Raw genomic sequence first — 27,555 nt, forward strand, 5'->3', positions numbered from 1 at the left:
CGGCTCCGGACCCATCTGAGGGAATAGTTTCAGAGTGTCCAATACCTTGAGTATCCAGAGGCCTAGCTGGCTCCACATGGGAGTCGTCAGTGGCTTGTGGCTCTGAGGTAGCGGGCGTCAGGGGCTGCAAAAGCGCCTCACTGAGAACCAGCGATTGGCTTAGCGAGAAGCCTAATCGGTTTTGGACCTCGGATGCCTGTCCCTTTCTTTTTCCTTGCGCTTTTTATAAACTCTGGTCGTCAGCTGTTCCGATGGCATTATATAAATGAATCTTCGGCCAAAGTAATGAAAAGCAAAATCGAACAGACTCTTAGTGAGTTGGTTAAATCTAGCACAAAACCGACAGCTAGCAACGTTGTGATCAGGGCCTAGGCAAGGAATACTTAAAAAATGAAAATCCTTATTAGGCATTTGCTTCCCACAAGAAATACAATTGTTAACTTTTTCTGACATCAGTCTGGAGCAAGAAACGAGTTTCCGCAACGGCGTACTTAGCTTTAATGAAGACATCGGGTCTGAAATTCGTTTTTGAAAATCTCAGGAGTCTGTCGAACGGCACTTGAGAACTGTTTTTGCTTCGGGCACCGCGCGGCAAGAAAGACTGAAGAAAATGGCGTCGGCTGCATCTTTTATACCCCTGGCGCACTGACATCAGGGAAGAGGCGACAGCAACCGATGCCGGACCTAGACTTTGGAATTCAGGCAGACTGCGGGTAGCCTGCCAGCAAAATAACGCAAGTGTAATGACTGCAACAGTGAAACACGAACATCTGGGCTTGGCCTGTGAATCCATGCCTGAAGCTGGACATGCCTCCAGGTTCATTAAACACTTCGGGAGATGCGCCTGACAGTGGAGTTGCAGTGAAAGCCACAGACCGAGGTTTCTTGGACTTGTGCTTAATCCATCTCAGTGTCTGACCCAGAGATAACTTTTATACCCTTAACTTAAGCCTTTTGTTCTCTAAATAGACAGCAAGAGAAAAGAGCCTGCTTCTTGGGTACGAAGGACTGGTAAATCCTACAGGACTTACGGTCGTGGCTAGGCCCTAAACAAGAGACACTGTAGATGACTGCCCTTATGTGGGAACTTGTCTTCCACACTGGCACTTGCTCTTCTTGGAAGACATAACCTAGTAGTAAAGAGAAAAATCTCGAGGACATTACATGTGTTTGTAAACGTCGTTTTTATGGCCTACATCAGACTGCAGCCTACATGCAACATAACCTTGAGTAATAAAAGTTTTGTATACTGGCCGACGTAGGGCCACCTTGTGGTGGGAGAACCCTCATCTTATGAATACTGCAGCAAGTGAACAGAAAGGCCGGCAGATCCGAGGGAGTAGAATCAGAGTGCTTCCTCTTAGGATCCAATATAGACAGATCCAATTTTTTTTTTTTTTTTTTTTTTTTGCGCAGAGACTCCAAAGAAGAGATAGATATAGAAACCTTCAGAGAAGGGATGAGGATCTTTTACAAGACTTTTTTGTCTCTAAAGAGGATTTTGTAGATTTACCGGGGTGGGGTTGACCCCCTGAAGGGAAAGACAGCAGCAGCAGCATAACCTTAAGCACCAACTTATTGCGCCCATCACCAAGTGCCCTAGAATTAAACAGCAAAAATGCAGCAGTCAGTACTGAGGTGTGACGCTCCAAGAAAGGAGGACACTCCTTGTGGACATCAGAGCTGGGAACCTGTCCACAGGAAGTGCACTTTTTAAAGCCCACTGGTTTTACACCCATTTCTGAAGAAAAACAGCAAAGACCTAATTAGAAAAAGGGAAAATGGCAGTTTTTTTTTTTTTTTTTTTTTTAAGTTAACGTAGATTACCAGCAATGGTAGAACAATCTAAAGGGTAGAAAATTTGGTGAAGAAATGACAAGCATCAGCTATGGTACAGCAGAACTACCAAAGAGTGGAAAAAAGGTTATCTGAAAGAAAACTTGAATATTTAAAACAAGTTACAGCCACCAGACTTCAGCCAGCAACAGAATAACTTGAAATAAAAACTTAGAACTTCATACGAAAGTCTCCCTGGACAACAATGGTTCAGGCAGCTAGGATGTGTTCTACTTTCAATTCTCAAAGTCAGAAGTGACTAAAATAACAGACATGTTTAGTGAAAGGGGTCATCCCCAAACCTTGTTGATTCGCATTAGTGAAGAGGTAACCTTAGGCTGGGGAACAAAGTATAAACAAAGTATGAACCCCTTTTAGGAAAGAATAGTACTTCAGATTCATTTAAGAATGGTAGCGCTAAAGTTTTGATATGTAACAGAAGTATGGTTATTCCTGACGGTACTGGGGGTAAAAGAAATCAAGGACATAATCACTAGAAATTAGGTTATTTTTAAAGGAAACCCATACATTATGGAAACTTTAGTTACCAACCCCTCTAAGTTTATAAGGCTGGTAAGAATCTTGAATATTTGTTTGAGCATGTTTACACTGATTCATCCCTTTTGGAGAGGTACAATTAAATGTGGAAAATGTAAACAGTGCTCTTGCATTCTTGAAGCACAACCATTCGCTATACAGGGGACACCATATACGATCAAGTGAAGAAGGGAAACAAATACTAGAGACTATTTATATTGCTATTTGCGACATATGTGGATTTTATGTCAGAAAAACAGAGCTCAGAAAAAGAATTTATGAGCATCTTTATGCCATCTTCAAAGCAAATGTCAACAATTCCCCTTTACAAACACTTTAGAATGCCAGGGACACACAAGATAAGTTTGGCATTTTGGAAGTAGTGCCTTGTAATCCTAGAGGAGGGTGGTGGGAGTTAGCATTAGAAATTAAAGAGTTACACTAGCAAACAAAATTAAACATTACTGGTCCTCCAGATACTAATGAAAATCTCCCCATACTTCCTATATCAAAGAAGAAAGCTTTACATCTATAAAAAAGGGTCATTAGCATATGGTATTAAAAGGACCTCTTTTTAGTTAATATAAAACGAACAAATTTTATACCCTACATGTTTGTTATAAGGAAGCTTTGTTTATGAGTATGCATACTCATTTTTTTCCACTTTATTTTTCTCCCCAACTTAGCATTTTCTTTTTGAAGTGTTTAACAATCTACAAGAAGCTTTTAAGAAATTTAATGTTAGACACAGAGTTCATAGTTTTATATTATGTATTGAATAAGGAGTTATGTACCCACCATAAAATTCCATGTTTGTTGTCCATAATCTCGCTTTCATTCTTGCTGGCTAGGTTCGGATTAGAGCATCGGTTCCAACTCTGCCTAATACTAAAGCTCGAGAACTTCCACTAGCTTGAGGGTATATCCTATCCCACTCATGCTTAGGGAAGAGATTTCCCATACTCTGGAACAGGCTACCCATCTATGTCAAGCAAATTTCTTCATTAGCACTCTTCAAGAAAAATCTTGATGAGTGGATGGGAAATAGGAAATGCACAAAAAAAGAAAACCAAATAGATGGAAAACGCTCACTTTATTAACAAACAAAGCTTTTGAGAATGTCCCTTCTTCAGTGAAGGGACATTCCCGAAAGTTTTGTTTGTGAGCGTTTTCCATCTATTTGGTTTTCTTTGTCGGCTGGAAATACAAGACATTGGTGGAAGTAAACTGGAATTGAACTTTATATTTTATATAAATAGGAAAATACACCCCGGGGATCACTTCTGGGTCTCTGCTCGACAGTGGCATAGGAAAATAACTTTTTTTGGGTGGCGTAATCCAGGGAACCTTGCTGGCTAGGCATACACAGGCCCTTCGGCAAATAGCCTAGTACCTACCTATGAACCTAAGATTACCCAGATCTGGCTTGCAAATTACTAACACGTTTTAAAATCATTTACAAAATCCCAATGGTAATAATTATTAGCTTATATCCCATTAGACAAGAAGGGAAGCAGAGAATACTTGACCAATAAAAATTCCACTCGATCCTCCAGGAGCGAATGTAGGGGGAAGGAGGGTGTGACACAAGAATGAAGGTAAGATTATGGACAAACATGGAATGTTATGGTGAGTACATAACATCTTAATGTTATGTTGTCCCATCTCGTCTTCATTCTTGCTGGTTCGGACAGCGTTCCCTAGCACCTTCTTTCTTGGGTGGCTCAAGGGAATAAACTCTTCAGAACAGTGGAACCAAAGGAAGCCCTGTTCCGGGAGGCCACATCTACTTTGCAATGAGTTACAAAGGTATGAGGTCTGACCCATGTGGCTGCAGCACAGATAGAGTGCAATGGTAATCTGGCCTGAAAGGCAGCTGAAGTTGACATAGCTCTTGTTGAATGGCCTTTAATCTTTCCTGGCAGTTGTTTATGCTGAGAATTTTATGCATAGGTAATAGTGTCAGTAAGCCATTTTGACAAGGTAACTTTTGATATTGGTGCACCTTTCCTGTCATCTTCGAAAGAGACGAATAACTGGTCAGATTTTCTAAAATTCCTTTGTTCTATGCAAGTAGAAATGTAACTGCCTGTGGACATCCACTTGGTGTAAGCTTATATTCTGCCTTGCTGCCACAGTTTGGAAACAGGACAGGTAGGTCCAATGGACTGATTCAAATTGGTCTCAGAACATACTTTGGGGAAGGAATGAAGGATTCATTCTAAGATGCATTCTGCCTTTGTGAAAAACTAAATGGGGAGGACTTATCAACAGAGCTTGGAGTTCTGAAACCCTCCTAGCTGAAGTAATGGCCATTAAAAAGATAGTCTTCCAGGTTAGAAATTTTAGTTGGCAAGAGGAGGCTGGTTCATATGGTGGGAGAATCAGAGTAGTCAATACCAAATTGAGGTCCCAAGGAGGTGGTGGTTCCCTTACTGGAGGCCTTAGTAAAAATGTACCTCTCAGGAAGGCTTTGCACAATCACAGACATTTTTGATCCCACGTCTCCCATATGGTAGTTAAATATGGCGGCTGCTGCTGTGCCTTCACTGAAAATTTTTGCCAAGAAATCTAAAAATTGTACTTACGGGGGCTGTGGAGAGGTCTATGTGACTCTTGGAAGCCCAACAAGAAAACCTTTTTCCATTTGCCAGCATAAAGCTTTTTAGTTGTCTTATGAAATGAAACTAAAATGTGTCTCACTGCAGGGGATATGTCTGGAAGCCAGGCTAAGACTGTAAGTGGAGCAGCCAAGCTGTCAGTTTGAGGGTTTGAACAGAGGGATGGAGCATTCCCTACCAGGTCCAGAATCCACAGCTCTTCACAGAGATGGGGCCATTGGAAAGGAAAGCAGATTTGACGAGGCCAGTATGGACTGATGAGTATTAACCTGCAACTCAACGATTTGGCTTTCTGTAGAACTTTGGGGATTAGTGGAAACAAAGGAAAGGCATAAAGTTGTCCTGGGGGCCATTCATTAACAAGTGCATCCTTGGGTGAATCCCCCGGAGGGGGGATTTGGGCAATGTAGCTGTGCATTTGATGTTCATGGATGTGGCAAAAGGTCGCAGCAAGGCTGTCCCCACTTGCGAAAAATTTGGTTCACAACTTCCTGTTTCAAGGTCCACTAGAGAAGCATTAGAAATGCTCTGCTTAATTTGTCCACTATCACATTGGATTTCCTCGGAACATGTGTTGCAATCAGAAAACGTGGAGAAGAAACTGCCCATTGTCATACTCCAAGCTTCTCAACACAGGGGGTAAGATCTGGTTCTGCCTTGTTTGTTGATATACCACACTACTGACATATTGTCAGACTGTATTGCAATCGTACCTGGTGGAAGAGTCCTGGAATGCCTGCAACGCCAGAAGCACCACTCTCATGTCTAGGACATGGATGTGCGAGTGGTACTAGTGTTCCTGCTAAGTTCCTTGAACAGTCTTTCCCAAATAATGCCCCTCTTAGCCTACCTGGGAAGCGTCAGTGGTCAAAGCTACTGGTTGAGGGAGAGTGAATGGCCTGCCTAGAGTTACCTGTGTGGATTGAAACCACCAGCATAGGTCTTTCTTGCAGGAGTCTGTAAAGAAGATCTTGTGGGACATAGGCAACTCCTGCACGGACCACTGAGCAAAGAGTATCCACTCTAGGACTCTCATATGTAGACGTGCCAGAGGTACTAATGTTAAAGCAGCTGCCATAGTGCCCAAGATAATTAGAAAGTACAGTTGTGTACACTTACCATAAATGTAGATGTTAGAGTGTATTCACTGTTGTAGTCATCACACTTGGGTTATCCGCTTGCAGGTAGCCCTCAGTCTGCCCGAATACCAGACACTAAGTATTTCTGCGTCTGTTGCTCCAGGACTGGACGTCAGGAGTATAAAAACAGGCAGCAGATGCCATTACATCAGTTTTTCTTGCCTCAAATGTCAGGATCCCCACAATAGGGAGCTAAGCTATGGTAGGAGAAAAACACCACCAGTAAAAAGTAAATACCAATACCCCTGTACAGGGTGAGTAATAGAGAGAGAGAGAGAGAGAGAGAGACAAGGGGGCTGAAGGGAGGGAAACCAGGACAACAGTGAATACACCCACATCTGCATTTATGGTAAGTGTACACAACTGTACTATGTTCGTGTTTCACTGTTGCAGTCATCACACTTGGGTTGATTCCCAAAGCTGAAGAAAGGGAGGCAGTCAAGAATTTGGGCTGGCTAGTATGCCCTTGCAGGACTGCTGTTGCAAAACCTGCCCTGGATTTGGAAAAGATAGGATGACAGTAATGCTTGGTGAAGGTGTGTACAGAACTCCAGATAGCAGCTTCCAGAATGTCCCTGGTAGGGACTCCCCTGAAAAATGCTGTAGAGGTAGAAGTTGCCCTAGTGGAATGTGTTCTGACCCACTGATGGGGTTGGTTTCCCATGGGTGTCAGTTTCCAAATGGATAGCAAACTGTATCCATTTCTGCTGCAGTTTGTTTTGAAATGGCCTTGCCCTCTGCCCCTGGTGCAAAACTAACTCATGACATCACTGATGTAGTAACTAGTCAGATTTCCTGACGGGCTTAGTCCTGTCCAAGTAGAATCTGAGCTGCCTGTGCACATCCAGGGAGTGCAGGATCCTTTCCCCTTTATTTTGAGGATTAGGGAAGAAGGTAGGCAAATGGATGGATTGGTCGAGAGCCACACTGGACACCACTTTAGACATAAAGGAAGTGTTAGCCCCGAGGGAGACCCTGCCAGCAAGAAAAATAATGAAGGGTTCCACAGCCATAAGTGCTTGAAGCTCAGACACTCTTCTAGCTGAAGTGATGGCCAGAAGCAAGGCCGTTTTCCAAGACAGGAATTTTAACTCTGCTGATGCTGCAGGTTGAAAGGGGGGGGGGGGGTATCGTGAGCTTTCCCAGTACAAAGTTAAGATCCCACGCAGGGGAGGGTGCTCTCCTTGGTGGCCTTAAGTTGTTTGCTCCCACCCTCAGGAACGGTTTGATGAGAGGGTGAGAAGAAAGGTGGTTCAGTGTTGTAATGAGCTGAGATGGCAGAGGCATGGATCAGGAGAAGGATAGGCCTCTGTGGAGTAGATCTGCTAGGTAATCCAGGATTAGAGGCAAGGAGGGCAGTGCTGTGTCCACTCCTTTAGAATGAATCCAGGAGCAATACCTTTTCCACTTGGCATAGGATTTCCTTGTACTGGGTCTCCTCGCTTCAAGAATGATGCCCAGCACCTGCTTGCTTAGGCTGGTCACTAGGGGAGAATACAAGAAACAAGCCAGGCTGCAAGATTAAGGGTTTACAGTTGTAGATGCAAGATCTGTCCCTCATGCTGAGTAGGGAGGGTTGGGATCTGGGGTAAGTGCCAGGGTGGCACCGGTGACAGTCTACGCAGTCCGGGGGGGCAATCAGGATTGTCCTTGGTCTATCCTGTCCTATCTTGAGTAATATTCGAGAGAAGAGGCGGGGGGGGTGCATAGATTGAGCGGTTTTCCCACTGGAAGGATAGGGCATCCACTTTCCAGGTTCCCCATTTCTGGATTAGAAGGCTGAAGGTGCTGGGCTCTAATTGCCACTTATGTGGGTCTAGGAGATTTCTCCTTAAGCGGTCTGCCAGAGAGTTTTGTCTGCTTGGCAGGAATTAAGCATGTCCAAGGCAGTGTTCCGCAGGACCATAGCTAGCAGAGGGGGTAAGAGTGGGTTTCCCCCCTGCTTGTACCACATAACTGTGGTGTTGTCTGTTTTTATTAGCAGGGGTCCTGGTGAGAGTACGGATCTGAAAGCTGTTAGACCGTGCTGAATAGCTAGCACCTTTTTTTGGTTGATGTGCAGATGAATTTGACTTGGGCTCCAGTGGCCCTGAATGCACTTTGTGTGCAGGTGTGCCCCACAGGCATAGTCTGATGCTTGTGCGGTAAGGGTCTGGGCGGCATGGGGTTGTGTAAAGTAAAGTCCCTTGTTGTGGATGCATGCTGCTGCCCACCAAAGAAACTCTATCCTTGGGCAAAGTATGACGTGTTTCCAGGTCCTAAGAGAATGTTGGCACCAAAGACTTTAGTACCATTGAAGTTTCCTCAGATGCAGTCTGGCATATGGAATTAGTAGGATGCAAGAGGCCATCAACCGTAGGGCCCACAGTATTTTCCTTGTGGATAGCTGGGTTCTGGTGGCCATTTGAGTGAAGTAGCCTGTCAGGCTTTTTGTTCCTGGAGTAAGGAATGCCATCTGAGATGCTGTGTCCAAACTTGCTCCCAGGAATACAATCTTTTGACTGGGGACAAGATAGGATTCCTTTTCATTTTTAGTGTACCCCAGTGAGGTTAGAAAGTTCTTTACAAATGTCAGGTACTGCAACAGCTGTTCCAGTCTGCCTGAATCAGGCAGTCGTCCAAGTACGGGTAAATTTGAATTTTCCTCTGTCTGCAATAGGCAATGGCTGGAGCCAGGCATTTTGTGAAAATTCTGGGAGCAGTGGATAAGCCAAAGGGAAGTGTAGGGAACTGATAATGCATAGATCCTGTCCTGAAACGTAGGTATTTCCTGCATAAACCCCTGATAGGGATGTACAGATAGGATTCTTTTAGGTCTAGGGTGGCTAACAAGGCATCGTTGGACAACATAGGAAAAAGCTGCTGAAGGGTGAGCATTCGGAACTTTGGTACCACCAGGAAGGTATTTAGAATGGAAAGATCTAGGATTGAGCGCCAAGTGCCCTCTTTTCTGGGTACCAGCAAAAGTGTGGAATAGAACCCTTGAAGACCCCTTGACCTATCTGTTCTGCAGGAACAGATTGAATTATCCTTATAGAGAGCAGGGATTGAACTTGGTTTTGTGCCTCTGCTCACTGGTTTGGAGGAAGGTTTGGGAACCCTTTTGGGGTTGGCAGAGTGTGGCAGTAGAATTTGTACCCCTGGGATACAATGTTGAGGACCCATCTGTCTTTAGTGATGGAGGTCCAGTTTTTTGCATGATAGGCAAGTTTTCCTCCTAGGGGGACGAACAACTGGGGAGAGGTGAGGAGTGGAGTTGAGAAGTCATTGGGAATGCTTTCCATAAGGGAGTGGCACTCCTTTGCTTAGATCGCTGCATACCCTGAGACTGTTAGTCTGGGGGGGGGGGGGATTTGTTTCCCCCGAGTCTAGTTTGAGATGGTCTTGAGGGGGCTGGAAATGACCAATGTTTCGAGGGGCAATGCCTGCTGAATCTAGGAGGCTGCACTTGCAAGAAACCTTTGACTGTCTGCATAGATTTAGCTTTTTCTTCCATCTTTTTTAGAACCTCTTCTGCTCTGGTGCCAAACAGATGGTCCTTGTTCAAAGGAGTGTCTAGTAATTATGATTTGACATCTGGTAAGGTCTGCTCCTTAAGCCAAGCATGCCTTCTTAGTACAGAACCAGTGACTGTTGCCCTGCAGGATGCTTCTAGGTCATCAAAGTCACATTGCAAAATATGCTTACTGACTTGGCCTGCAGAATGCACAAGCTCTTGTAATTCTTTACTTTCTGCACAGTCTGTAAAAGTAGCTATGTTTTGTTTAATAAGTTCCATGATATGTTGCTGGTACTTCAGCATGTGAAACGGACAATTCAATGCCCTAATGGCAAGGGTTGCAGAGCTGTATAATTTTTTTACCCCATCAGTCTAAAGCTCTGGAATCCCTGTCTGAAGGGGTGGGATTCTTAGCTGTGGTTGCTTTTATACCTTTCGGCCCCTGGGAGATGATCTCTGGGTCAGCAGTAGGATTTTTGAAAATAAATTGTTGAGAGTCAGGAACTCTGTAGTACCTGTTTGGTTTCCTAGGAGCAGAAGTAAAGTATCAGGAGTTAGGCTGGATTCCATAAAGACATCATCCACAATATCTAGAACTGGAGATATTGCTAAAGGTCTATGTTGTGGCAAATCTAAAAATTCTCAGTCTCTTTTTGGACGAAGGATAGTCTTGAGATTCCCAGTGGAAATGCTCTCTTAAAGTATGTAGGGTTTCACCAAAAGAAAAATCCTCTGGAGGTGAAGCAGAGGGAATCTATTCCTCTGCATCTGAATCCTCATAAGCAGATAAAAGCATGTCTTCATATTCAGAAAACTCAAGTCATCAGACTTGGTCTGTTAAAGCCGCAGGGGACAGGTCTCTTTTCCTCTTAGCAGAGGAAGGTGGGCTTCCCCTAATCAGCATTATCAGGTCTTCTGCCATTTTAAGCATTTGATGTGGAGGCAAGGCAGCAGGTGCTAGAGATTGGCTTGTCGTTTTTTTAGGCATAGCTCGTACTTTTGGCCTTAGAAACTCGATAGTTTTAGACAGAACTGAAGATGCAAAAAAAGCCGCCTGTGTCAAATATCAGTAGTGGAAAGAACTTCCTCAGAAGCCGGTGTCTGCACAGCGGCTCCAGACTCATCCAAGGTAGGGACATCCGCAGGTTACGCAGTCAGAGTATCGAAGCATACCGGATTCCGAAAGGGTCTCTGTAACGGCCTGCGAATCTAGTGAAGCGGCCATCAGGGTCAGCGAACTTGCGACTAGCTTAACGGAAGAGTCGGCGGCAGTTCTGGACCTCTGCGGTCTGTCTCTGTCTATCCTTACATTTTTCAGAAGACTGGTAATAGGATGGCTTACCGAAGCCATTTCAGAATACGGAAATAGAAAGAGATAAAGTACTTAGCAACAACAAGGGCCCAACGACGAACAGTTCGGGTGTTGAACAAAGCACAAAACCGAAAGCAAGGTACATCGTGGTCTGGGCCTAAACAGGTGATGCAGTAAGAATAGAAATCTCGGTGTGGCATTTGCTTACCACAGGCAAGACAATTGTTAACTTTTTCTAACATCGGTTAGAGCAAGAAAAAAAGGATCCCCAACGGAGTACTTAGCCTTAGAAGACTTCAGGACGATTCAATTCGGAAAGGAAAACTCAGGTAGCAGCCGACCAGCACTTCTGCAAACTGCTTCTGCTTCAGGATCCTTGGCAATAAAGACTGATGTAATGGTGTCTGCTGCCTGTTTTTATATCCCTGACGACCTGACGTCAGTCCTGGAGCGACAGCAACCGACACAGAAATACTAAGTCTCTGGAATTCGGGCAGACTGAGGGCTACCTGCAGGCAGATAACCCAAGTGTGATGACTGCAACAGTGAAACAAAACATCAAACTTTGCACTTTCCATTTCAACAGCAAGATGGACACTTAATGCCGGAGCGTCTGTACCCTGTCATGAGGCAATTTTGCTACCATGTGTTCTGTGTTTAAGTCTGCTCCTATGAATACAATATGTTGTGATGGCAACAAGGTAGATTTTTCAAAATATATGTTAATGCCCAGTTCCGAGCATAGATGAATGGTGGTGTCTCTTGTTTTGGTTAGCAGATGCTCAGTGGTAGCGGTCAAGAGCCAGTCTAAGTACAGAAACACCTGGAATCCTAGACACCTCAGGTGAGCCGTGACTACTCACGAGCATTTGGTAAACCCTCTGGGAACTGTAGCGAGACCAAAGGGCAGAGCTCTGAATTTGTAGGGAATGGCCCCCAGCTGTAAGCGTAGATGTCTCCTGGATCGCCTGTCCATTTTTATTTGGTACTACGCATCCTGAAGATCGATTGAGCATATCCAATTGTCTTATCACAGAAAAGGGAGTACAGACTACAGTATCACCATTCGGAAATTTGCCTTTTTTTTTAACAGACTTGTTCAGCCTGCTGAGATCCAAGATGGGTCTCCAGTCCCGTTTTCTCTGGAACTAAAAAGAAAGTACAGTTGTGAACACTTACCATAAATGTAGATGTTAGAGTGTATTTCACTGTTGCAGTCATTACATTTGGGTAATCTGCTGGCAGGTTGCCTTCAGTCGGCCTGAATATCAAAGTCTTGGGTCCTGCGTCAGTTGCTGTCTCCTCTTCCACGACGTCAGGGGGTATAAAACATGCAGCCAACGCCATTTTATTCACTTTTTCTTGCCCCATTTTAGCAACATAAACTCTACCTTCCTCTAAAAGCAAATAGACCACAAAGGCTTTAGAATATAGTGAAGGAAAGAGAAGTTCTAGAAAAAAGGGGGCTGGCAGGCGGGTAACCCGGACTGCAACAGTGAATACATTTGAACATCTACATTTATGGAAAGTGTACACAACTGTACTATGTTCATGTTTCACTGTTGCAGTCATTACATTTGGATAGAATCCCAAAGCTATGGATGGGAGGGTGGAACTAAATTGCATTAGGAGCGGCTATAAGGCCCTGCAGAACTGCAGTGGCAAAGCTGCCCTGGATTTAGAGAAGGGAAGCAAATGATAATGCTTTGTAAAGGTATGAATAGAGCTTCAAGTAGCAGCTTCTAGAATGTCTTTGGTTGGAACTCCGAGAAAAGCTGCTGAGGTTGATGCAGCCCTGGTGGAATGTGACCCGATTCCCTTGGGCACCGGTTTACCATGATGCAAGTAGCAGAAACAAATGCAGTAGCTTATCCACTTTGAAATAGTCTGCGTTGATAAAGCCCCCCCCCCCCCCCACCTCTGATCCTGCAGCAAATGCCACCAGTAGTTGCTCAGACTTTCTTAGAGACTTGGTCCTGTTTAAGTAGAATCTTAGTTGTCTGTGTACTTCCAAGGAATGCAGAATCCGCTCCCCCTTGTTCTGCGGATTTGGGTAAAATGTTGGCAGATGAATAGTTTGGTTAAGAGCCACACTGCATACCACCTTAGGCATAAAGGAAGAATTGGTCCTAAGGGACACCCTGTCCGGGTAAAATATAATAAAAGACTCCACTGCCATGAGAGCCTGTAGTTCTGAAACCCTTCCTGCTGAAGTGACTGCCAAAAGAAAGGCCGTTTTCCAAGATAGAAATTTTATATCCGCAGTAGCTGCTGGTTCAAAAGGAGGCAGGGTGAGTTTTTCCAGCACAAAATTGAGGTCCCATGCAGGAGTTGGTGCTCTTCTGTGAGGCCTTAAATTTTTGGCCCCTGTAAGATACTGTTTAAGCAGTGGATGAGAAAAGAGGGGAGGCTCTGTGTTGTAATGAGCCGAGATGGCAGAGGCATAGATTTTTATTGAAGAAAAAAAAAGATAGGCCCTTGTCAAGCATCTCAGTCAAATATTGTAAAATCTGGGGAATATTGGGCTTTGCTGTGTCTATTCCTTGTGCTTGGTTCCAAGCACAGAATCTCTTCCATTTATCAGCATAAGATTTTCTAGTACTAGGCCTTCTGGCTTCCAAAATGACATCCATCACAGATTTACTGAGAGGTGGTGTTTGAATAATTGGTCGATTAGCCATGCTGCAAGATTCAGAGTTTGGAGCAGAGTGTGCAGAATTTGATGGTTCTGCTGAGAGAGTAGATGAAGTATTTGAGGCAAGTACCATGGAGGAAGGAGTGACATATTCCTTAGAAGCTGGTACCAGTGCTGGCGAGGTCAGTCCGGAGCAATTAGGATCATTTTTGTTTTTTCCTGTCCGACTTTTAGTAAGACCTTGGAGAGTAGAGGCAGAGGGGGAAAGGCATAGACTGATAGGTTATTCCATCTGAAGGACACAGCATCCACTTTCCATGCTTTTTTGTGACGAGTTCTTGTGCAGAATTTGTCCAACTGATAATTTTGGGGAGAGGTAAATAGATCTATGTCTGGGTTCCCCCTAAACAGATCTATGTCTGGGCTCCCCCATTTCTGTGTTAACATGCTGAAGATTTGTGGATCCAGTTTTCATTCGTACTGGTCCATAAGATTTCTGCTTAGGTCGTCTGCCAGAGTATTTTTGCTTTCCTGGCAGGAATTGAGCTTGAAGATGTATTTGGTAAGTCAAGGCTGTGTTCCACAAAGCCATGGTTAGTCTTCAAAGGGGGTAGGAATGTGTACCCCCTGCTTGTTTATGTACCACATAACTGTGGTGGTGTCAGTCTTTATCAGTAGTTGCCCTGGATGAAGTAAGTCCTTGAAGGCTGTCAGAGCATTCTGAACAGCTAGCATTTCTTTCTGGTTGATATGCAGATGCATTTGGTTGGTTTGGGCTCCATTTGCCCTGAATGCATCTCTCTGCCAGGTGGGCCCCCCAAGCATAGTCCGATGAGTCTGTAATTAGGGTTTGGGTGGCAGGGGGTAGAATAAATGACAGTCCCTTGTTTTGGTGACATGTCTCTGCCCACAAAAGAAACTCCTGTTGTAGGCAGGGAGTGAGAGGAAACATTGTTTCTAGGCTGTGAATGTTGACTCCATAAACGTTTTAGGTACCATTGAAGTTTCCTCATATGCAGTGTCGCATATGGAATTAGTAGAATGCAGGATGCCATAAACCCCCAAAGCCTACAGAATTTGTCTTGCAGAAAACTGGGTTTTTGTTGCCATTTGTTTGAAGTATGTTGTCAGTTGCCTTTGTTTGACTGGCGTGAGGTAAGCCATCTGGGCAGTTGTATTCAAACTTGCACCCAGGAATGTAATTTTTTTAAGAGGGTACCATTTGCGATTTCTTTTTGTTTATGGTGTACCATAGGCATGCTAGAAGCCTTTTTACAAACGCCAGATGTTAAAGAACAGTGTCCTTGTCCTCTGCTTGAATGAGACAATCGTCCAGATAAGGATACATTTAATTGCTTGTCTGCAGAATGCAATTACTGGTGCCAGGCACTCTGTAAAAACCTTGGCCGCAGTAGAGGGCAGTGTAGAGAATTGGTAATGCAGAAAACCTGCCTTGAAGCGGAGGTATCTTCTGCACGATTCCCTTATTGGGATATGCAAGTATGCCTCATGTAAGTCTGGAGTTACTAACCCAGCATCTTGCTTAGCATAGGCAGTAGCTGTTGTAAAGTCAGCATTTTGACGTTTGGACTGTCCAGGAACGTGTTCAGAATTGATAAGTCCAGTATTGGATGCCATGAATGGTCTTTTCTGGGTACCAGTCTTGAATAAAAACCTTGTCCCTTTTCCTTTTCTGGTACCGGTTGAATAGCCCCCATATTAAATGAGGGACATGACTTGTTTCGGGGCCTCTGCCCACTGGTTTTGTGGTAGATCCGGCCATCTGTTTGGAATTGGCAAAGTATGGAAATGAAAGCTGTACTATGTTTAATACCCACTTGTCCTGGGTAATTAGCCACCAATTTTGAAGTGCTAGTTTTTCCCCACGGGGGCAGCCAAAAAAGATAGGTGCTTGGTGATGGTAGAGGAAGTCATTGAGACTGCTCACTGTAGGGTTATGCTTGGTTTCCTCCAGATTTGGAGGTGGAGGCACCCCACTGCTTTGACCTGCAAGAAACCTGTGATTGGTACCTGGAGCCTTTTGATCGCCTGGATTTGCCCCAAGTGGCTCTGTTCGACACATGAAAGGACCAATTTTTAGTAGGTCAGTGCCTACTGAACCTGGGTGGCTGCACTTGCAAGAAATCTTTAACAGTTTGCATAGATTTAGCTTTGTCTTCCATTTTCTTTAAAACCTCTTCTGCCTTATTACCAAACACAGTATCATGCTACAAAGGGGCATCCAACAATTTAGCTTTAACATGATCAGGCAGATTTTGCTCCTTGAGCCAAGCATGCCTTCTAATCACAAATCCAGTAACGGCGGCCCTAAGAGAGGCCTCCAAGGAATCAAAACCACATTGCAAAGTATGCTTTCCAACCTGTTCTGCTGAATGTAATAATTCCTGTAACTCTTTATATTTCCGCACAATCAGAAATTAACATAATTTCTGTTTCAGTAAGCCCATAACATGCTGCTGACATTTAAGCATATGAAACTGGCAGTTTAAAGCCCTGATTGCCAAGATTACAGACTTATAAACCTTCTTACCCCATCTATCCAGCGCCCTGGAATCTCTATCAGAAGTTGTAGAATTTTTGGTTGTAGAGGCCTTTACACCCTTGGGACCCCTGCAAAATAGTCTCAGGATCAGCAGCAGGACTTTTGAAAAGAAATTTGTGGGAGTCAGGATCCCTGTAATATCGGTCTGGCTTACCAGGGGCCGGAGGCAGGGAATCAGGAGCCATGCTTGATTCCGAGAACACATCAACAATGTCTAATACAGGAGATATCGCCAAAGGCCTATGCTGAGGAAGAAGGAAATCCCTAAGCCTCTTTTTTGATTCGGAGAAGTCCTGAGTCTCCCAGTGAAAATGTTCCCTTAAAGTATGCAAAGTCTCTCCAAAAGAGAGATCCTCAGGAGGAGATGCAGATGGGATGGTTTCCTCTGCATCAGAATCCTCATAGGGTGGAATAGAAAATTCCTGATCAGAAGAAATGGAAACCTGATCTGAAGATTCATAATCAGTGCCTTGCCTAGGCCTCTTAGCAGGGGGGGGGGGGGTTGGGACCCCCTGATCAAGGTGATTAAATCCTCAGCCATTTTGATCATCTGTTTTTTAGGCATAGGGGGCCTGCGCATGTGGCTCATGCGTCGGTTTTTTAGACATAGAAGTTGTTTTTGACCTTGGTTTTGTTGCTGGCATCGGTTTAATATAAAAATGTTGCCGCCTGAAAACACACTCAGAAGCTGGTGCCTGCTCAGCGGCTCCGGACCCACCCATGGGAGAGACCTCCGCGGGTTCAATACTCTGAGAATCTCACGGCATACCGGACTCAGAATGGTAGAGGCCTACGACTCAACTCAAATCTAGCGGGCATCAGGGGCTGCAAAAGCGCCTCACTGGCTTAGAAACTTTGTCGTCCGTTTTGGACCTCGATGGTCTGTGTCTAACTTTTTCTTTGCATTTTTTTATGAACTCCGGTAGTCTGATTACTAACAGATGACATTTTAGGATAATTAAATCTTGAACCAAAATATTTAAAAGCAAAAATATACCGACGCTTAATAGTGCAATGGTTAAATCTAGTACAAAACCGACAGCAAGGCAAGTTGTGATCAGGGCCTAGGCAAGGAATACAGTACAAATGAAAATCCTTATGAGGTACTTGCTTTCCACAAGTAATGCAATTATTAACTTTTACTGACATCGGTAAGGAGCAAGAAAAAGTTTCCCCAACAAGGTATTTAGCTTTAGTTTGAGGTCTTCGGTTCTGAAACTCGAAGACGAAAATTTCAGGAATTGGCCGACCGGCACTTGCGAACTGCTTCTGCTTCGGGCAGCACGTGGCAAGAAAGACTGGATAAAATTGTGTCGGCTGCATGTTTTATACCCCCTGACGTCATGGAAGAGGAGACAGCAACCGACGCAGGACCCAAGACTTTGTTATTCAGGCCGACTGATGGCAACATGCCAGCAGATTACCCAAATGTAATGACTGCAACAGTGAAACATGAAGAACATCTGTGTGGATGTGTTTTTGTCCTATAGATCGGGTTCTCTAAACTCCTCTCCTGTAGTTTTACTGATTGGATCAAATAAGCACAGGTTGAGCCGAATGGAGGCAACAACAGATTTAAAGTACGTACTGTAAAGCTACATCCATCTCAACATACAGAGTCTTTCAGCTTAATCTCTTCCAAGGCTCATGCTCTTCCTCTTTCCCATAATGCACCAAACACTCTGCCCTCAACTATACCAAACCAATACACGAAAAGAATGCCAACCACTAGACAAATGACTAACCACATGGTTGCAACCCTGTCTGGTTGCCCTAAGAAAGGTTCCAAGAAGGTCCAGTGCAATCCAGTAGGAGCAATAAGAGTGATAATTTGGAAGGGGACAGTGGGTGGGAAAGTTGAGGACGAAAAAAAAAAAAAAACAGATCTAGCATAAAGTACATAAACTTCTGTATCCAATGTTTTCTATTCAGTCTACCTCAACACATAATAGGGTTTCCAATTTGAAAACCTTCAGTTCAGGTGTCACTATGCAAAACCATTCCAGAGAATGTTAGAGCCAACAGTAACTCTATACCTGGACTGTTTGTCAATTTTATAATAATGACAAAAACACAAGTCCTATGGACCATGTAGCTAACGTATACAGGTTATCCAAAGGGACATGTTTAAAGAATGTTGCAAAAAGTACAGTTGTGTACCTACCATAAATGTAGATGTTAGAGTGTATTCAACTGTTGCAGTCATTACAAATGGGTTACCCTGCTGGCAGCCTACCCGCAGTCGGCCTGAGTTCCAAAGTCTAGGTCCGGCGTTGGTTGCTGTCGCCTTCTCCCTGACATCAGTGTGCCAGGGGTATAAAAAATGCAGCAGACGCCATTTTCTTCAGTTTTTCTTGCCCCAGATGTCAGGTGCCCCTGAAAAGGTAGGCTAAATTCTGCCAATAAGCTTGCATACACAAAAAACAACGTTTCCTTCATCTACAGGCAAATACACCCCATAGGTTGTATAGAATAGAGGAGTACAGATAAGTCCCAACAAAGGAAAAGAGATGGAGGGAGGGTAACATGGAATGCAACAGTGAATACACTGGAACATCTACATTTATGGTAGGTACACAAATGTACACAAATTGTGTTTCACTGTTGCAGTCATTACAATTGGGTTGAATCCCAAAGCTAAGGTTGGGAGGCTGGTGCTAAATAAGATTAGGAGAGGCTATGAGGCCTTGCAGAACTGAAGCGGCAAAGTCGGCTCTGGATTTAGAGTAGAGAGGTAAGTGATGGTGCTTTATAAAAGTGTGCACTGAACTCCAAGTTGCAGCCTCTAAAGAGGTCTTTGGTTGGTACTCCTCTGAGGAAGGCTGCTGAAGTGGCTGCTGCTCTGGTTGAATGTGGCCTAATGCCCTCAGGCACTGATTTGCCATGCTGTGAATAGCAGAACCAAATGCAGTGGCCTATCCACTTTGAAATACTTTGCTTTGAGATAGGCTTTCCTTGTGATTCTACAGCATATGCCAGTAGAAGTTGTTCAGTCTTTCTGATAGCTTTGGTTCTGTCCAAGTAAAAGCGTAGCTGCCTGTGAATGTCCAAAGAATGCATAAGTCTCTCACCCGTATTCTGTGGGTTTGGATAAAAGGTAGGCAAATGAATGGTTTGGTTAAGGGCCACACTTGACACTACCTTAGGCATAAATGTGGGGTTTGTCCTCGGAGAAACCCTGTCAGGATGGAAAATGATAAAAGGTTCCACAGCCATGAGTGCCTGCAACTCTGAGAATTGTCTAGCGGAGGTTATTACTAGGAGCAGAGCTGTTTTCCAGGATAAGAATTTTATATCAGCTGCAGAGGCTGGCTCAAACGGAGGCAGTGTGAGTTTTTCCAAGGCATAGTTGAGGTCCCATGCAGGCATTGGTGCTCTCTGCAGGCATTGGTGCTCTCCTCGGAGGTCTTATGTTTTTGGCCCCTCTGAGGTACTGCCTTAGTAATGGATGAGAAAAAATAGGTGGTTCTGTACTGTAATGAGCTGAAATGGCAGAGGCATGAATTTTAATTGATAAAAAGGAAAGGCATTTATCCAGCATCTCAGTTGAGCATTGTAAAATCTGAGGAATGCTTGGAACAATCGTGTCAATACCTTGTGCCCGGTTCCAAGCACAGAATCTCTTCCATTTTTCTGCATAAGATTTTCCGGTGCTAGGCCTCCTGGCCTCCAAAATAACATCCATCATCGCTTTAGAGAGGTGTGTCCTGAATAGCTACATTATCCGCCATGCTGCCAGGCTTAAGGTCCTGAGTTGGCTGTGCAGCATCTGTTTTGTTGGGTGAATAAGTGAAGAATTTGAGGTAATGTCCAAGCTGGGCATTAAGACAAGCTCTTTAGGATTGGGTACCAGTTCTGGCGGGGCTAGTTTGGGGCAATCAGTATCATTTTTGGCCTCTCTTGTCTGACCTTGAGGAGTACCTTGGGGAGGAGAGGCAAAGGAGGAAAGGCATATACGGTTAGGTTTTTCCAGCTGAAAGATAGAGCATCCACTTTCCATGCTTGCTTGTGATAAGTCCTTGTGCAGAATCTCTGTAGTTGGCAGTTGTGAGGGGAGGCAAATAGGTCTACGTCCAGGCATCCCCAGTTCCTTATCATGCTGAAGACTTGTGGATCCAATTTCCACTCGTGGAGATCCATTAGGTTCCTGCTTAGTTAGTCTGCCAGAGTATTTATCTTTCCTGGCAGGAATTGTGCTTGCAGATGTACTTGGTAAGTCAATGCTGTGTCCCACAAGTTCATGGCTAGTCTGCAGAGGGGGTAGGAATGTGCGCCTCCCTGCTTGTTTATGTACCACATGGACTGTAGTACTGTCCGTCTTTATCAGTAGTTGTCCTGGATGAAGTAGATCCTTGAAGGCTGTCAGGGCATTTTGAACAGCTAGCATCTCTTTTTGATTGATATGTAGATGCATTTGACTTGCGGACCATCTGCCCTGAATACATCTTCCTGCCATATGGGCCCCCCAGGCATAATCTGATGAATCTGCTGTCAATGTCTGCCTGGCTGTGGGTAAGGTGAATGGCTGTCCCGTGTTGTGGTGACAGGCCTTTGCCCATCGAAACTCCTGCTGCAGGCAGGGAATGAGGGTAATAATTGTTTCCAGGCTGTGGCAATGTTGAGTCCAAACACTTTTTAGATTCTTAGAAACACTTCTAATACCACTTTGGAAAACTTCCTGGTGGGTATAAATACGAAATTAATCAACTATGAGAAAGATCTTATTGACCGAAAAAAATACAAGTTAACTAGAGACATTAAAGATTATGAACACAAGAGGGCGTTTGTGTTCACTAATAATCAGAGAATTAGGAAGAAGGCTGTTACGTTCCAGAGAGGAACCGTCTGAAGCGTATAAAAGTAAAGGCTTCCTGTCAGGTGAAAGTGGTGCATCATCGTGGGAAGAAGATGACAGAGAACTTTCCTGAACTACCAGGAGCCGCGAACTCGGAAGGTTTCCAGAAGACTTTTCGAATTCTAATGGACAATACACAAATACCAGGAAAAGGGGCTGGAATAATTCAGAACGCCATAGAGACTCGGGCGATGGACATTTTAAAAGAGGTAGATGGACTTGATTGTGTTGGTGAAACTGTAAGTAATAATTATGTAGTCAACTTATCAAATTATGTGTTGGATAATGTGGAAATGGGTATTTTGGAAAGGGGGTTGAAGTTTGTTCCTACCTGCTTCCCAAAAAAATATGAATTAAAAACAGAAGTATTTCAACTGTTCCGCAAAATGAATCTTAAAGATTATTTCTTTAGACATACTTTTGGTTCTTCCGTTAATAACAGCAGCTCTATCACGGAAATGTTTAACAGTGATAGTGAGAGTGATGAGAGTTTTTACTCGTGTACTTCAGATAATGAAGACATGGTTAATGCATACAGTACATTTAATATAAGTAGGTTAAAATCAAATAGTTCTTTTATGCCTCCGTATAAAAACACATTAATACAAAAGTTTGAATGTGTATTAAATCTATTGGTGGAAAAGGAACTAGAATGCTTTTTGAAACAAAAACATCATTACAATCTGACTAAAATAGAGTGGAATAAATTACGAGCACTTAGTAAGAATGAGAACATAGTGTTTAAGCCCTCAGATAAAGGGGGTAAACTGGTTATACTAAATGCTTGTGATTATTATGAGATGTGTATGAAACATCTGGGTAATAGAAATGTATATCTTGAGATTGATTTAAGATATATAAAGGAAGCAGAAGTTGACTTCATGAATTTATTACAGAAAGGAATTAGGTTACATTATTTTACAAAATCTGATGTTGACCATAAAATAATTATTAAAAATACTCAAATGGCAAGATTTTTTGGTCTGCCGAAGATACACAAAAATTTAGATAGTCCTCCAGGCCGTCCAATTGTGTCAGCCCATGGCTTCCTTACTTATAATATGTGTAGTTTACTACATGATATATTAATTAATAGAGTTATGACATTACCTTCTTATATTAAAGATTCTTATGATTTCTTACAAAATATTAAGAATATAAGTTGGGAGGAAGGAATGTACTTTATTACTGCAGACGTAGAGAGTTTATATACAAATATTTCCCATTTTTGGGGATTGGAAGCTATTAAGTTTTTTTTGAGTGATTGTCCTAGAACGCATTATGTATTGGAGATGGTAGAATTTTGTTTAAAAAATAATGCTTTTGAATTTAATGGCAAATTATATAAGCAATTAACTGGAACAGCGATGGGAGCAGCATTTGCTCCAGCTTATGCTAATTTATTTATGGGGATGTTTGAGAATGAATTTTTATATAAATTGCATTTCTTTACTACATATGTCATAAAATATTATAGATTCATTGATGATCTTATTTTTATATGTAAAGATGGCTATGAATTTTCTGATGAATTTATACATAAATTAAATATCAATAAATATGGTATTAAGTTTGGGGATGTACAGATAGGTTCTGAAATTAATTTTTTGGACATTTCTCTTAAAGGTATTAATAATCAATTCATACATACTAGTATACATAGAAAATTTGATGAAGTTAGTTGGAAAATGTGTGGGAGTAGTTGTCACCCTATACATACGTTAAAAAGTATTCCCTATGGAGAGTTTATGAGAATAAAAAGGCTTAATTCTGATGTTAATTTAGCTTTTGATGAATCTTTAAGAATGGCTAAGTTATTTATTAATAGGGGTTATGATGTTAGTGCAGTTAAAAGTAGTATTATAAAAGTGTTTTAAAAATAGTTTTGATATAAAAAGAACTGATGGAGAATATGATGAACATCGATATAATAAATATTCAATAAGTGAAGAAAAAATATTTTTTGTGACAAAATATACACATTTTTCTTATATTATGAATGAATTGATTAAACAATATCGGTATATTATTAAGAATGAAGTTGACTCTTTAAATAATACTAGATTAATTGTGTCATATAAAAAAGCTAAAAGTATTAGGGACTTTTTAGTCCATAGTATTTTTAAACAACCTATAATTCAGGTAGTAACTAATTTGAAAGAGCTGGGCACTTTCCCATGTGGAAATTGTTCAGTGTGTAAATATATAGTAACTGAAGTAGAAAAAATTAATGGAAAAAGCTTCAGTGTTAGGGCTAAGTATACATGCAGAAGCAAGGGATTGATTTATGTTATTTTTTGTACATGTAAGAAATTTTATATTGGTGAAACAAAGAGAATGTTGGCAGACAGAATAAAAGAACATGTCAGAGATGTAAAAAACAAAAAATTAATTAGTCCTATTGCAGAACATTTTAATGTGTGTCATGGTGGGGATATTAGTTGCATGAAAACAACAGTTTTAGAACATGTACCACTACATTTTAATAATGTTGATTTTCAGAAAAGTGTATTAAGACAGAAGGAGTCTATCTTAATTATGAAATATGGTACTTTGGCTCCATATGGTTTAAATAAGGAATGCAATTGGCAAAGCCTTGTTTAAGGGTATATCTTTAAATTTTTGAATTTTTTATGTTTTAATTGAATAATAGTTTAATTAAATGTAATTAAATGTTTTACAATTGTATATAAGTGGTCTTTTTGTGACTGTTAACTTTTTACTCTGAAAAGGCTGTTGGCCGAGGCGCTAAGAGATTGAAAATCAACCTTGTAAATACAGTGAAGTTTATGAATAAATATTTCCAGACTTTGAAAGTAGAGCTGGGACTCACTTATTGTTTTGTTGTTGACAATAACAGCTGGTTCTTGCTTTTGTTGTTTACTTTTTAGATGCCACTGAAGTTTCCTCATATGCAGTCTTGCATATGAAATTAGCAGAATGCAGGATGCCATGAAGCTCAAAGCCTGCAGAATTTTTCTTGCAGATAACTGTGTCTTTGTTGCCAACATTTTGAAATAAGTAGTCAGTTGTCTGTTTGTCTGGCGTGAGATAAGCCATCTGGGCAGTTGTATTTAAGCTTGCACCCAGGAATATTATCTCTTGAGAGGGTATGAGTTTTGATTTCTTTTCGTTTACTGTGTACACTAGACCTGTTAGTAATCTTTTTACAAACGCCAGATGCTATAGTAGAATGTCCTTGTTTTCTGCTTGAATAAGGCAGTCGTCCAAGTAAGGATATATTTGTTGTACTTTTTGTCTGCAAAATGCAATTACTGGTGCCAGGCATTTTGTGAAGACCCTGGGCGCAGTAGATAAGCCAAAGGGCAGTGCAGAGAACTGGTAGTGCACTGAGCCAGCTACAAATCTGAGATATCTTCTGAAAGACTGTCTGATTGGGACATGCAGGTATGCCTCTTTTAGGTCTAAAGTCACAAGCCAAGCCTTCTTGTTCAGCATGGGCAGAAGCTGCTGCAGAGTTAACATTTTGAATTTTGGAATATCCAGAAATGTGTTTAGGATAGACAGGTCCAGTACTGGTCTCCAGGCTTTGTTCTTTCTGGGCACCAAGAATAGCCTTGAGTAAAATCGTAGTCCCTGCTCTTGCTGTGGTACTTGTTGAATGGCCCTCATGTCCAGGAGGGATGAAACTTGTTTTTATGCCTCTGCCCACTGATTGCGTGGCAGGTCTGGCATACCGTTTGGCCTTGGCAGGGTGTGAAAGTGGAACCTGTAGCCTTGTGATACAATATTTAAGACCCATTTGTCCTGGGTGATCATGTGCCAATTTTGTGAAAAAAGTACTAGTTTTCCTCCAAAGGAGCTGCCAGAAGACATGTGCTTGGTGCTGGCAGGGGAAAGTCATTGAGACGGTTTCCTGTATGGCTGTGATTTTTCCTCTCCACTTTTGGAGGTAGAAGCACCCCATTGTTAAGGCCTGTATGAGCCTTGGGGCTGTGATCTGCCTCTGGGCCATCTGTATCTGCCTCTTTGTGGCCTGTCTGACACTGGAAAGGACCAATTCTTTGCAGGCCAGTTCCTGCCAAATCTGGGAGGCTGTACCTGTAAGAAATCCTTGACTGTTTGCATAGATTTAGCTTTGTCCTCCATTTTCTTCAACACCTCTTCTGCTTTACCACACAAGGTATCATGCTGTAATGGTAGGTAGGTAAGCCTTTTGGCTTTTCCCGGTTAGGGGTCGCCATAGCAGAACTCCGGTCCACCAATGATTGGCAGTTGAATTTTACGTGCTGGCCTGCCGGGCCTAACGCACAACCTTCAACGAAGGAACGCCCATTCACGCATGTCGACACACAGAAGACTCTCTAAACTGAGAATCGAACTGGCAATGTCAACTGTGAGGCAACAACGCTACCGCAGCATCTAATAGTTTTGCTTTAACATGATCAAGCAGATTCTATTCTTTTAACCAAGCATGCCTCTTAATGACAGAACCCGTAACAGCGGCCCTGCAGGAGGCCTCCAAAGAATCAAAACCACATTGCAAAGTATGCTTTCCCACTTGTTCAGCTGCATGCAATAAATCCTGCATTTGTTTTCCGCACATTCTGAATTTGTCAACATTTTCTGTTTAAGCAGTGACATAAGATATTACTGATATTTAAGCATATGAAACTGACAATTTAAAGCTCTTACAGCCAAGGTACCAGAAGTATAAATATTTTTCCCCCATCTATCCAGGGCCCTAGAATCCCTATCAGAGGTCATAGGGTTTTTTGCAGTGGAAGCCTTGACCCCTTTGGGACCCTCAGAGATGGTTTCTGTGTCAGCAGCAGGGTTTTTATAAAGAAATGTATGTGAATCGGGAACCCTGTAGTATCTGTCTGGCTTAACAGGAGCTGGTGGTAGAGTCAGGAGACAGACTGGACTCAGAAAATACATCTACAATGTCTAGCACAGGAGGAATAGCAAGAGGTCTGTGTTGAGGTAATAAAAGGAAGTCTCTGAGCCTTTTCTTGGATTCTGAGTAATCTTGGCTCTCCCAGTGGAAATGCTCCCTCATAGTATGCAGGGTCTCCCCAAAAGAATAATTCTCACGAGGAGAGGCTGAAGGGATAGATTTCTTCAGCATCTGAATCCTCATAGGAAGGAAGAGGATATTCCTGTTCAGAAGAGGAATCAGAGGAAATAGAAACCTGATCTGAAGATTGATATTCTATCTCTTGCCTAGGCCTCTATCAGGAGGGGGAAGGGAACCCCTGATCAAAGTAATTAGGTCTTCGGCCATTTTAAGCATCTGCTTTTTAGGCATGGAGGCCTGTCCAGGAGAATGCTGTACTTGTTTCTTTGCCTTTAGAGCTGCTTTAGTCTTTGCCTTTGAAGCTGAAGTTGGTTTCACATATAACTGTGTAGGCCTGAAAATACCCTCAGAAGCCGAAGCCTGCTCAGCAGCTCTGGACCCATCTAAGGGAATAGTTTCAGAGTGTCCAATACCTTGAGTTTCCAGCGGCCTAGTCGGCTCCACGTGGGAGTCGGAAGCAGCCTGTGGCTCTGAGGTAGCGGGAGTCAGGGGCTGCGAAAGCGCCTCACTGAGAACCGTCGAACCAGCGACAGGACTAGTCGAAGCCTCAGTCTGTTTTGGACTTTGGATGCCTGTCCTTTTCCTTTTCTTTGTGCTTTTTTTATAAACTCCGGTAGTCGGCTGCTCCAACGGCATCATATAATTAAATCTTCTGCCAAAGTAATGAAATGCAAAATTGTACTGACGCTTAATAGTGTGTTGGTTAAATCTAGCACAAAACAGTCAACTAGCAACGTCGTGGTCAGGGCCTAGGCAAGGAATACAGTAAGAATGAAAATCCTTGAGTTATTTGCTTCCCACAAGAAATGCAATTACTAACTTTTTCTGACATCGGTCTGGAGCAAGAAAAAATGTTTCCCTAACTGAGTACTTAGCTTTAATGAACACTTTGGATCTGAAATTCGAATTTGAAAATCTCAGTAGTCGGCCGACCGGCACTTGAACTGCTTCTGCATCGGGCATCGCACGGCAAGAAAGACTGAAGAAACTGGCGTCGGCTGCATCTTTTATACCCTTGGCACACTGATGTCAGGGAGGAGGCAACAGCAACAGACGCCGGACCTAGACTTTGGAACTCAGGCCGACTGTGGGTAGCCTGCCAGCAGGATCACCCAATTGTAATGACTGCAACAGTGAAACACGAACAAGTTGCTACAATTCTTTAGCAAAACTGGCAAAGGTAATACATTCAGACATCAACCTGGACAAGGTAATCCTGGAACCCAACTTTGGCTTAGAAAAAGAAATGAAAAGTTCAATACATTCTAAAGTCTTTTGTACAGTATTAATAAAACGTAAGCTGACTGAACAAAAGAATGAGGGAGACATTTCCTTTTATTTGAAAACTTACGTAAAAAAGTACAGTTTTGTACCCACCATAAATGTAGATGTCCGATAGGTATGCATCTGCAGTCATAACATATGGGTTGTCCTGCCTCAGGCAGCCCTTCGGTCGGCCGGATTCCAAAGTCTGGGTCTGGCCTCGGCTGATGTCGCACTTCACCCGACGTCATAGC

This window comes from Protopterus annectens, chromosome 13.part0 (genome assembly GCF_019279795.1).
Source record: "Protopterus annectens isolate FY-2018-M chromosome 13.part0, PAN1.0, whole genome shotgun sequence".
Classification (NCBI taxonomy): domain Eukaryota; kingdom Metazoa; phylum Chordata; order Ceratodontiformes; family Protopteridae; genus Protopterus; species Protopterus annectens.